This window comes from Spinacia oleracea, chromosome 6 (assembly GCF_020520425.1).
Source record: "Spinacia oleracea cultivar Varoflay chromosome 6, BTI_SOV_V1, whole genome shotgun sequence".
Lineage (NCBI taxonomy): Eukaryota > Viridiplantae > Streptophyta > Magnoliopsida > Caryophyllales > Amaranthaceae > Spinacia > Spinacia oleracea.
Genome location: NC_079492.1, coordinates 83,401,030 through 83,413,147, shown reverse-complemented (window position 1 = coordinate 83,413,147; position 12,118 = coordinate 83,401,030). Strand labels below are relative to the sequence as shown.

The 12,118-nt window shown below is 36.9% G+C and overlaps 1 long non-coding RNA gene across 1 annotated transcript; it reads left to right on the top strand.

Moving 5' to 3' along the window:
* Positions 1–9,912: 9,912 nt before the first annotated feature.
* On the top strand, positions 9,913–11,563 carry LOC110802212 (uncharacterized). The gene is made up of 3 exons (XR_002537096.2): positions 9,913–10,039; positions 10,700–10,868; positions 11,280–11,563. It is a non-coding gene; the product is annotated as an uncharacterized lncRNA (long non-coding RNA).
* The last annotated feature ends 555 nt before the right edge of the window (positions 11,564–12,118 follow it).

The following is a 12,118-nucleotide window of genomic DNA, read 5'->3' as shown; positions in this document are numbered from 1 at the left end:
TTGTTAAATCTTGAATTTTTTATTGACCTACTGTATATGCTTAACAAATTTATATGCCTAAGCTTGTTAATTATACAACCTAATTTGTAATTGTAATTAATTTGTTGAAATTCGAATAATTTAGAATTTGATTTGATTTTCATAATTAATTGACAATTTAATTTGGTATCCATGATTAAAAACCTCCATAAAAATAGTTAATTTTTGATAAATTTTAAATTTTTATGACCTAGATTTGAATCCATGATAATCGGAAATTAATTGAATAATAAATTTTCGATTTTTTGCCCTAAATTTATGAAATTAATATGATTTATTAATTTGTCTATAAATTTGAATTAAAAAGTTTTAATTTTTTGTATATAATTCCCTCATGAATGTTGCACGCACAAAGCAATGGACGCTACGTGTTACCCTTAAGGAATGTTGTATACTGCGGGCATGCTACGACGAGCAAGGGAGCTCGTCGCCCATGCGGTACGAATGCAGCGAGCAACGGGTGTGGCATGCGCGCAAGGCAAAGGCTGCCTGGGCGTGTGTGCTGCGAGCCATGGGTGACGGGCGATGAGGCAAGGCACAACCGAGCGAGCAGACGCGTGTGGGCAGCGAGGGATGCTGCGCCACAGCGCGCGCTGCCTCGCCCAGCGAGCAGACCAGAACGCGTCGAGCAAGCGGGCTGCGCGCATGCGTGGCTGGGCTGGCTGCGTATGCGTGTGGCCTGCTCGTGCATTGTTGTGCGATCATTCGAGGGGCATTGCTGCCTCGTGCACTCGACGGGGCATGGGCGCAAGCCCATGGCCTCATCTTGATCCGATTGATGCGCTTTGAATTTAATTTTAAATTATTAGTTCGAAAACGATTTTAATTAATTTTAAAATTCGTAATTTAATTTTTTCTCGGAATTTAATTTTGAATAATCTAATTATTATAAATTTTAATTTATACTGATTATTTTACTAAAATTAAAACCTTGAATAAATTTAAATTTATTTATTTAATTCAACTAAAAAATAAATTAAAAGGATTAAAATAATAATTTATGTGAGCTTTAAATTTTAATTAAATTTGTATGTTTACGGTTAGCCTAGGAAATACAATTTTATGTTTAAAATTAGTAAAGCATGTAAATTTATTGGTTTAAATGGGAGCTTTTTAGTCATAAACTCTTGATTAGGTCTACAATCCTTTAAGGTTAAAACAACTTGATTAGAATTAATAAGGATTGAATAATTGGTAGATTATTGGAAGCCTTGATTAATTGCTGCAATATTTATGTGATGCATAATATGTTCTACTAACCAGCTATGTGGGCCATTCATTGATAAATGAATGTGTGAATGGTATATATTGTATATGTACTATTTTGCAGGTTATTGAAAGTGACTAGTATGACCCAAATAGGATAGAAAATATGGTCTGCGTACCATTAATTTGAATGTAAAATTGGTCTAATGCACCAAAGTTTTTTTTAATTTAAATATGGTCTACGTACCATCAAATAGTTGTAATTAGTTTAAATTATAGCTTATCCTATTTGAAGAAAATGGTGCCTCCCATGGTGAAATTCAAGACGGACTTTCCAATCCATTTTCAAGACGGAGTTTAAAGTTGAAGCTTCAAGATGAAGTCGGGCCATACTAGATCACATTTATATCTTATGCATGCTTTAAGTTATTTATTGCTTTAAATATGTCTTAATTATGCATGAGATTGTGGCTTGATTATGTTGCATGATTAAGGATTTTAGTTCACTTAAAATCTAACCAACATAGTAACAGCCTTAAGTTCCAAACTTTAAAATTGAGTTAAAAGGTGCCATGCCAAAATAACACTTACTTGGATAAACCTTTACATCAATCTTAGTAATAGTTTTCTGCCTAAGAGAGGTGTTACTTATTGATCCTAAAGGGGTAAGGTACACAAATAATTGTGTACATGTTAGTTTTGGTGAAATTCACCGAAATAAGTAAGGAGTCCTTTTATGTCGTGGTAAATGAGATAGGTTTACCTAATAAGTTCTTAGACGTACCTATCAAACAAGAGTAGTTTCTAGACTATTAGCAAAGGCTTTGCTTACCTAAAATATTTTAGAATTGAGTCTAAATACATAATGTGCTTAATTCTTCAATGATTTAAGGATCTTGGAATCATTTTATTAACACCTGCCGGAACACGTAACTTGAATAAAATGCTTAATAAATGATAAATTATGCATGTATGCTAGAATTTAAGTTTATTAAGAGAAACTGTGAATGGTTATTTATTTGTTTATTCTTTTTCAATTGTAGTTTTACTATGGCAAACAACAATTCATTCAACATCCGATCAATTCTCGAAAAGGAGAAATTGAACGAGAAAAACTTCCTTGACTGGCAAAGGAACTTGCAAATAGTTCTTATGCAGGAAGAAAAGGAGTATGTCCTGGAAGAGGCGATGCCCGAAGCCGCAGGCGACGGGGTCACTCAGGCAGCCCTCAATCGTTGGATTGATGCCAACAAAGATGTGAAATGTCTAATGCTTGCAACCATGAGTGAAGATCTATAGAAAACGTTCATCAACTTAGATGCTTTTACGATCATCAGTGAGTTAAAGAACATGTTCCAAGATTTGGCTCGAGTCGAAAGATTCTAGACTCATAGGCAAATTCTTGAGACCAAGCTTAAGAAAGGCGAGCCCGTAAGTCCACATGTTCTCAAAATGATTGGACTCATTGAGAATATGAGTCGACTGGATCAGCAATTCTCTCAGGAAATGGCTGTAGACACCATCCTCCATTCTCTTCATAGCGGGTATGATCAGTTCAAGCTGAACTACAGTATGAATAGTCTGGACAAAACGCTCACTGAGCTTCACGGTATGCTGAAAACCGCTGAAAAGGCGCTCAAAAGTGATAACCAAGATGTGCTTATGGTGCGTGGGGGCAAGTTCAAGAAATCTGGCAAGAAGAGGAATGCTAAGAAAGGTGGCAAGAAGGCCAGCCCAACTAAGCAAGCTGGCGGCACCAAGTCTGAAAAGAAGAAGGTGAGCCAACCCACTTCTGAATCTGAATGCTTCTACTGTAAGAAGAAGGGGCATTGGAAGAGAGATTGCTTGAAGATTAAGGAAGATCAGAAGAACGGAACAGTCGTTCCATCTTCAGGTATTTTCGTTATAGACTGTATACTTGCTAATTCAACTTCTTGGGTATTAGATACAAGTTGTGGCTCACACTTATGTTCCAATTCGCAAGGACTAAGAAGAAGTAGAAGGTTAAGCAAGGGTGAAGTCGACCTACGAGTGGGAAATGGAGCACGGATTGCTGCATTAGCTGTAGGAACTTATTATTTGTCGTTTCCCTCTGGGCTAGTTTTGGAACTGGAAGATTGTTTCCATGTTCCAAGTCTTACTAAAAACATCATTTCTGTTTCTTGCTTAGATGCTAAGGGATTTTCCTTTTTAATAAAAGATAATAGTTGCTCGTTTTATTTTAAAGAGATGTTTTATGGATCTGCTAGATTAGTCAATGGACTTTATTTATTATATCACGACAAACAAGTTTATAACATAAATACCAAAAAGGCCAAAAAGAATGATTCAGATCTCACCTATCTGTGGCATTGTCGATTAGGCCATATAAACATAAAGCGCATAGAAAGACTTCAAAAGGAAGGAATTCTAGAACCATTTGACTTAGAGGATTATGGTAAGTGTGAATCATGTTTACTTGGCAAAATGACAAAGCAACCTTTCTCTAAAGTTGGAGAAAGAGCAACTGAACTATTGGGTTTAATCCATACAGATGTATGTGGACCAATGAGTACAAATGCTAGAGGTGGTTTCAGCTACTTTATCACTTTCACTGATGACTTCAGTAGATATGGTTATGTCTACCTAATGAAGCATAAGTCTGAATCCTTTGACAAATTCAAGGAATTTCAGAGTGAAGTAGAGAATCAATTAGGCAAGAAGATTAAGGCACTGCGGTCTGATAGAGGCGGTGAATAGCTGAGCTATGAATTTGATGACCATCTGAAAGAATGTGGAATTCTATCAGAATTGACTCCTCCTGGAACACCTCAATGGAATAGTGTGTCGGAACGGAGGATAGAACCTTGCTAGACATGGTTAGATCAATGATGGGTCAGGCCGAACTTCCAATAGAATTTTGGGGACATGCACTAAACACAGCTGCACTCACTATAAATAGAGCTCCGTCTAAAGCTGTTGAAAAGACTCCATATGAGTTGTGGTTTGGAAAGCCTCCAAAAGTGTCTTTTCTTAAGATTTGGGGTTGTGAAGTATACGTCAAACGATTAATTTCAGACAAACTTCAACCAAAATCTGACAAATGTATCCTTGTGGGCTATCCAAAGGAAACAAAGGGGTATCACTTCTACAATACATCTGAGAACAAGGTGTTTGTTGCTCGAGATAGTATCTTTTTGGAAAGAGATCACATTTCCAAAATGACAAGTGGGAGAAAAGTAGACCTCGAAGAAATTCGAGTCGAATAACAAACTCTAGAGAATGCTCAAGATGACATTTAGGATGAAACTCAGAGATCTTTAGAAGTATCTGGTGAGAATCAAGAACCATCTAGAAATGTAACCCGCGTAGATCGCAAAGATATAGATCTCAACCGGAAAGATACTTAGGTATTTTGACGAACGAGAGCTATAAAGTTCTATTACTTGAAAGTGATGAACCTGCGACTTACAAACAAGCTACTACGAGCCCTAGCTCCAAGCAATGGAAAGAAGCCATGCAATCTGAATTAGACTCCATGTCTGAAAACCAAGTTTGGGATTTGGTGGATTTGCCAGATGGCTACCAAGCCATAGGAAGCAAATGGGTTTTCAAACAGAAAAAGGACAAGGATGGGAAACTTGAAGTTTTCAAAGCTAGATTGGTTGCAAAAGGTTACAGGCAAGTCCACGGTGTGGATTACGATGAAACTTTTTCACTAGTTGCAATGTTAAAGTCTATTCGGATAATGTTAGCAATCGCTGCATATTACTATTACGAAATATGGCAGATGGATGTAAAAACCGCTTTCTTAAACGGCATTTTAACAGAAACTGTGTTTATGACACAGCCTGGGGGTTTTGAGGATCCAAAGAATGTTAAAAAGGTATGAAAGCTTAAGAAATCAATCTACGGATTAAAGCAAGCATCAAGGAGCTGGAATATACGTTTTGATGAAGCAGTCAGTGACTTTGGTTTCATTAAGAACGCAGACGAATCTTGTGTATACAAGAAGGTCAGTGGGAGCAAAATTGCTTTCTAGTATTATATCTTGACGACATATTATTTATCGGAAATGACATTCCTATGTCGAAATCTGTCAAGATTTGGCTTGGGAAATGTTTTTCGATGAAGGATCTAGGAGAAGCACATTACATACTGGGCATCAAGATTTACAGAGATAGATCTAAAAAGATGATTGGACTCAGTCAAAGCACTTATATCCATAAGGTGCTTGAAAGGTTCAATATGGCAGACTCCAAGCGAGGCTACCTACCCATGTCTCATGGAATGACTCTAAGCAAGACTTAGTGCCAAAAAACACTAGATGAGCGTAGACGAATGAGACGGATTCCTTATGCATCATTGATTGGTTCAATAATGTATGATATGATATGTACACGCCCGGATGTTGCGTACGCACTAAGTGCTACGAGAAGATACCACTAAGACCCAGGAGAGGCACATTAGACTGCTGCAAAGAATATTCTGAAGTACCTGAAAAGGCACAAAGATGATTCTCTGGTCTATAGTGGAGATGATGAATTAATTGTTAAAGGCTATACGGACGCAAGTTTCCAAACCGACAAGGATGATTTCAGATCACATTCTGGGTTTGTCTTCTGCCTCAACGGAGGTGTAGTAAGGTGGAAAAGTGCTAAGCAAAGCACCATTGCGGATTCTACAACTGAAGCGGAGTACATTGCTGCACATGAAGCAGCAAAGGAAGCTATTTGGCTAAGGAAGTTCATAGGCGAACTTGGTGTAGTGCCCTCCATTAGCTCTATATTGTGATAATAACGGAGCTATTGCACAGGCAAAGGAGCCTAGACACCACCAAAGAGTCAAGCATGTACTTCGTAGATTTCACCTTCTACGAGAGTTCGTTGAAAGAAAAGAAGTCGAGATAAGCAAGATTGGAACTGATGACAACATCTCAGATCCATTAACTAAACCTCTGCCGCAGGCAAAGCACAACTCGCACACTGCAGCTATCGGAATCAAGCATGTTGGAGAATGGCTTTGATGTCCTCGTTTAATGTTTTAAAGTTTTAGAGTTTAAATACTTTGTAAAACGTTATTGGTAAACCATTCACATTAATGAATAGAATTCATTTTTCCATTTAATTTGTGGTTTATTAAATGATGAGTCCCTTCAATTTGACGATATATTCAAGATAGACTGTCAAGACCAGTCCTGTGACTAAGAAATTTCTATCAAGTGAACTTGAATGTCAAAAGTTGAAAATGGTCCCTGGTCGGAGTTATCTATAAAGATGGACGCATAGAAAACACTAGACGACTAGAATGCAAGATGACTAGTAGTTCTGTTTCTTGAACTATGTGGACATGGCAATGTCGCAATCATTTGCATAGATACTTACTTTGGGAAGACTAGTATCGGACAGACATATGAAACTTTACTGTAAGAGATGAAAATCTGTCATAAGTAAATTTCATTAAAATTATTAGACACTAATCCTCAATACCTGAGTGATTTGAGATTACTTGTTTGAGAACTGCTTACTTTGACGTTGTCAACCGTCGCACCGTAAAAGGAGGCTATAAAGGCAACGCTCGGGTAATCACCTATCAAATGAAGTCTAATCTCAAGATCGCAAGATTGGGATTGTCCTCCCATAAATCGGGATGAGATGCTGAAAGTTGTACAAGGCCACTCGGAGAGCTAGAAACTGTAAAATGCATGGTCGTGCTCAGATGAATCGTAGGCTATGATTATCTGTTTATTTGATCAGTTGAACTCTGAAACCGCGAAACACCTCTGGACATAATAAGGATGACAACTCTTAACTTATGTTCAAGAGCAAGCATCAAGCGACAAAGGAATTAGCAAATGCACACTTGTCCCTAAGGACAAGTGGGAGACTGAAGGAAATAATGCCCTTGATCCAAGTATGCATTTAATGCTAAGTCTAATAAATGCGGTTCAGTATTAATTATACAAGTTAATAATTCAGTGAGATCAAGTGAACTGTATGCCTCGCTAGAGGCCGCTTCAGTTCAAGTGGAATTAATAATATTAAATCCACAGCTTACTCTTGACTGAACCCGTAGGGTCACACAAATAGTACGTGAACGGATCAAGTATTTAAAGGAATTAAATACTCCATATATGGATATTCGGAATCGACGGATCTCGGTTCCAGTGGAAGCTGAAATCGTCAAAGGCAAAATTATGAATACTCCGGAAACGATGATATTGCCGGAAACGGAAATATGGATCGTATCGGAAATATAATTATTATCCAAGTAGTAAATGTTGCCGGAAACGGAAAAATGTTACGTATCGGAAAATATTATCGGGAATGGAAATGTTGCCAGAATCTGAAATATTGCCGGAAACGGAAATATTGTCGGAATCATAAATATTATCGGAATCGGAAAATAATTCCGTAAACGGAAATATTAAATATTTGTTCGAAAGGGAAATTTATTCCGGAATCGGAAATATTAAATATTGTTCGAATCGGAAATGAATTCCGGAATCGGAAAATTAATCGGAAGCGCGACGTACGAAATAAACATCGGACGAGCTTGCTAGACGCAAGGCCCAGCACGAAGCTAGGCCCAACGCCTAGAGAAGCCCGCGCGCACAAGCAAGCACATAGGCGCAGCCTGCTGCGCCAAGCAAGCAGGCCCAGCCAAGCACGAAGAAAGGCCAGGCTCAGCAAGCTGGCGCGCCCTTCGTGGGCTGCGAGCAGCTGCTGGGCCAAGCTCAGCGCGCGCGCACAACGCCCTTCGTGGGTTGTGCGTGTGTGTTTGTGTTTGTGTACGAAGCCTTGATCGATTATGATTCGTTTAGATTAATTTCCTAAAGCTACTAGAATTAGATGATTGAATTTAAGTCAAATTCAGATTAGCTAAATGGAATCCTAGTAGGTTTCTAAAACCCGATTTCCCTACCCTATAAATAGGTGATGATATTCACAAATTTATAACAATCTAATTCAAGTATTCATATATGTTTTAGGCTTAAAACTAAGATTTTTATTTTGCCATAATATTCGAATATTACATAGTACCTTAGGTGCAATTCTAGTTAATTAAATCTAAGGCGGATCCGAACGTGTTGTGGACTATCTATGGAGGGACGACATTTGGAGTCCTAGACTTGTTCTTGTTCGGTTCGGGCGCAGCTAGGGAGGGCACGCTACAAAGTGTATGTGTCCTAAATTATGCTAATTGTTATGTGGCAATTAATTTGGATTCCTGGCTTTATGGTTTTTCCGCATGATTTATATTCAATTATATATATCATAACCTAACAATCTGCTTATTCTCAACCTCAAAAATTACATCACTCTGGCCATTTTCTAAGTTTGTTACGATTTAGCTTCAATCTCCGATTTTTTTTTTGTGATGCCTTTGTCGATTTCGTTTGAACTTCATGTTGATTTTGCTGCAATTGTGTTACTTTTTTTTTTTTTGTTATGGATTTCACGGAAGCTAAAGAGAAGATTTTGTTTGCATGCTTAAGCGTAGGGTTTTTTTTACTTGTACGGTTATGTGTTGTAAGATTAGGGTTTTGAGGGATCGATCATCAGGAGGATTTGAGAGGAATTGGGATTTCATATTAGTTTAAACGTTTTAGGGTATAAATGTATTGACTAATCGAAATATGATTAATTTGGTTAGTTTATGTGTTTCATAGATTTCAGATGAAAGTTGACATAATCATGTTTTGATGTTGGTGCATATTACTATATCTACATTCATGACTTTTGCCTAAAATTATCTTGGTTAATCACCACTTATCAATAATTTTTTTACTAATTAAATAATTTGTACTTAATTTATGTGAATGATGTAGGATATCAAGCAAGTTTGTTAATGCCTAGCCTAATTAGTGCAATGACAACGCCAACAACTAAACCTAAGATACAAAAATAAGCGGCCTACGTTTGTTAGTGCTGCACGAGGGTTGATTTTATGATGAATTAATCATGGTCTAATTTAATTAGTTAAGGGCTTATTGGGTAGCACCACCAGTCTGTGAGATTTTGATTGTTGGTTTTACGATTTTAAGGAGCCATTGGCTTTCTTCCTTTTATCTACATATGTATCTTCTTTCTTTCTTTTTTTTTTCTCATTTCCCTTTTTATTTGATAATGATATGTGAAGTAAAGAATGAATGAAATTCTTGATTCAGGTACGAACACGACGAGCCAACAGACAATGCAGCAAGGATTTTATAAGTGGTCGTTGGAGGTATATGATTAAGAGTACATTTTTATGCATTATAAGTTTTCAAGGTTTATGTAGACGCCAGTTAACTTGGTTGTTAAATTCTTGGGGGTTGGTTCACAAAAACGTGAATTGAACCCTATCCCGTGGGTCTAAATCCTTGACTTATGGGAATTGTTGATCTCTATACACAACACGAAAAAAAAGGATAGTGGGGCATTTTATGAAGAAAAGAGGATAGTGAGTCATATTGTGAAGTTTTCATCGCTGTGTTTCTTTTTTTGTAGGACTTTGCAAGTTGACTTGAATTTATATCTTATGAGTTGATCACATGATGAAAGAAAGAAATTTTGAATAATTAACTGTCAGCAAATCATTAATTGAAACTTTACATGTTTTTACATAAGTTATTATGTTGTCATAGAAATAAAAAGATTCTTTGGATCCTAAAATTGCGTAATAATTCTAAATTACTTGTTTATTGAAGGTGGATGTTATGTCTTCCGTTTTGTAGAGCAAGGGCAGGGGTGAGTGGCTTCAAAACCTCCAGTATGGAGTGTTTGGCTTGGAGTATGAGGATTTCAACAAGGTATTATCTTCGTTGAACAAGGTACCCTTTGCTTCTATTAGTTTTTGTAGTTCCAGTTCTTTGTTGTTAGGCAATTAACTTGCTTCTTTTGGTCTTTTGCCGTATTTGGGGACTTACTTGGGTCATTATTGATGTAGTAGTTGAACTTACTAATTAAAGACATACCTTTTAAAGCTACTTTCATGAGGAATTAAGAATATATATCTGCATGTATAGCATTAACATCTATTTGAAAATGATAATTGTCAAACATATGGCCTTTTAGACAAGACACCTAAATTCAGGCAGTGGATATATTTTTCTGGTTAATATTATACTAATTGCATTGATGTTCGATATAAAACGATCATGTAGTGCTTAGTGAAGACTTTGTAACTTGCTGTGGGGATTGTTTGTGAAGATTCTTAGTTCTTAATGTCCATGTTTAAGGTCCTTCAAGATTACATACACTCTTGTATTGGAGTAAGAGTTGAAAGTGTGATAAATATGGATGAGCTGAATGAAAATATAGAATTTATGACAATGTTGTGCTGGTCCAAGCCTGCTTTCCTTTTGTTTTCTTGTTCTTTTTTTTTGGACTGGTGGTGCAACCTGTTGTTGGTTTGTAGTTGTAACCTTGTTTTTGGTTGGGGGGGGGGGGGTTCTTCACTTGCAAGAGATGACATTTTATGTTACCTACAGGTGCAAAGTGGGCCTTGTTCCAGTGCATTGAAGATGAATTTTCAGCTTGGTATGTTACGAAATCTGACTTCAGGAAGGAATTAGTCCGGCCAGAATTGACTAGCTGCTTCGGGAGGAGGATGATGTAGTTGTTTCTGCTCCTTATACTGCTAACATATCAGAATACCGGGTAGTTATTCACGAGGCTGGTCGTTCTTGCACCCATTTGGAATTTGACATTTCTGGCACAGTACTTAAGTTCTAATCCTTATATGTGTGGCTCATACATCAATTATGCTTCTTCGTTTTGCCTGCGTTCTTCGTTCTGTATTAGTACATGTTGTGTTCATCATTAAGCTTATGGATTCAATTTCCAACCCACTTTTGTCCCAACAATCAAAGCTAAAACCGGGAGATAGCGCATCTGCTACCATTTTAGTAATAATCTGCAAGTAATCTTTTCTTAGGAATGTTTGAAGCAAATTTTATACAAAGTATCTGAATTGAATTCTTTTTCCTTCTTGTAACCCCGTGTACTTGGGGAGTTGGGGTAACTTGTCTTTATTTCAATATTGTTGATTCCGCCGCGTACTTTGTGCAGGTAAGTGATTCTTTATTCTGCGTGCATCAATTCATTGAGCCCTCATTTTGGAATAGGAGCTGAAGTTGCAATTTTGTTATTCTATATATTTTAATACCATGTGTGCTCGTGTCCGCTTTTATTATCAAATCTTGTCACAATTATGTAGATTTTTGTTTTGTTTTTATGTTTTGGAGATTACAACTGATGTAAAGTGGGAGGTATTTTTTACTGTTGTATTTGTATGAATTAATTTCGAATTACTAAATTGGTTAAATGCTGATTTTTTAGGCCGAAAAATGGTTTGGGTATGCTGATTTTTTATTTATTTTTTCGAAAAATGATCTGGGTATGCTGATTTTTTTAATAAAAATTAATGAAAAGAGACTCGTTAGGTATAAAAAGGGCTCTCTGGAGTAGAATAATAAAAAATAGTAAAATATTCAAAGAGACCTCCTATCTAACATAATTATAAAAATATTAAAAAACTCAAAGAGACCCCTTATCTTACATATGGGGTCTGAGTTTGTTGGATAAAATGTATTAAAAAATTTAAAGAGATCCCCTATGTTAGATATGGGGTCTGAACTTTTTTACAACAGACCCCATATCTCTAATAAAGGGTCTATTCTCCTTCTATATTATTTTTTGTATGGTAAACGTAAGAGACCCCTTGTCTTAAATAACGGGTCTCTTGTTTTTAACAAACATACCCCCTATAGATGAGGGGTCTCTTTTATAAACAAACCCCCCCTCCCCCTATCTAGAGACCCCCTTAAATGGGGTTTCTTAAGCCATTTTGGATGAGTCTCTTTGCCCATTTTTGCAGTAGTGTGGTTAGTGTTCCTGAGAACCACAAT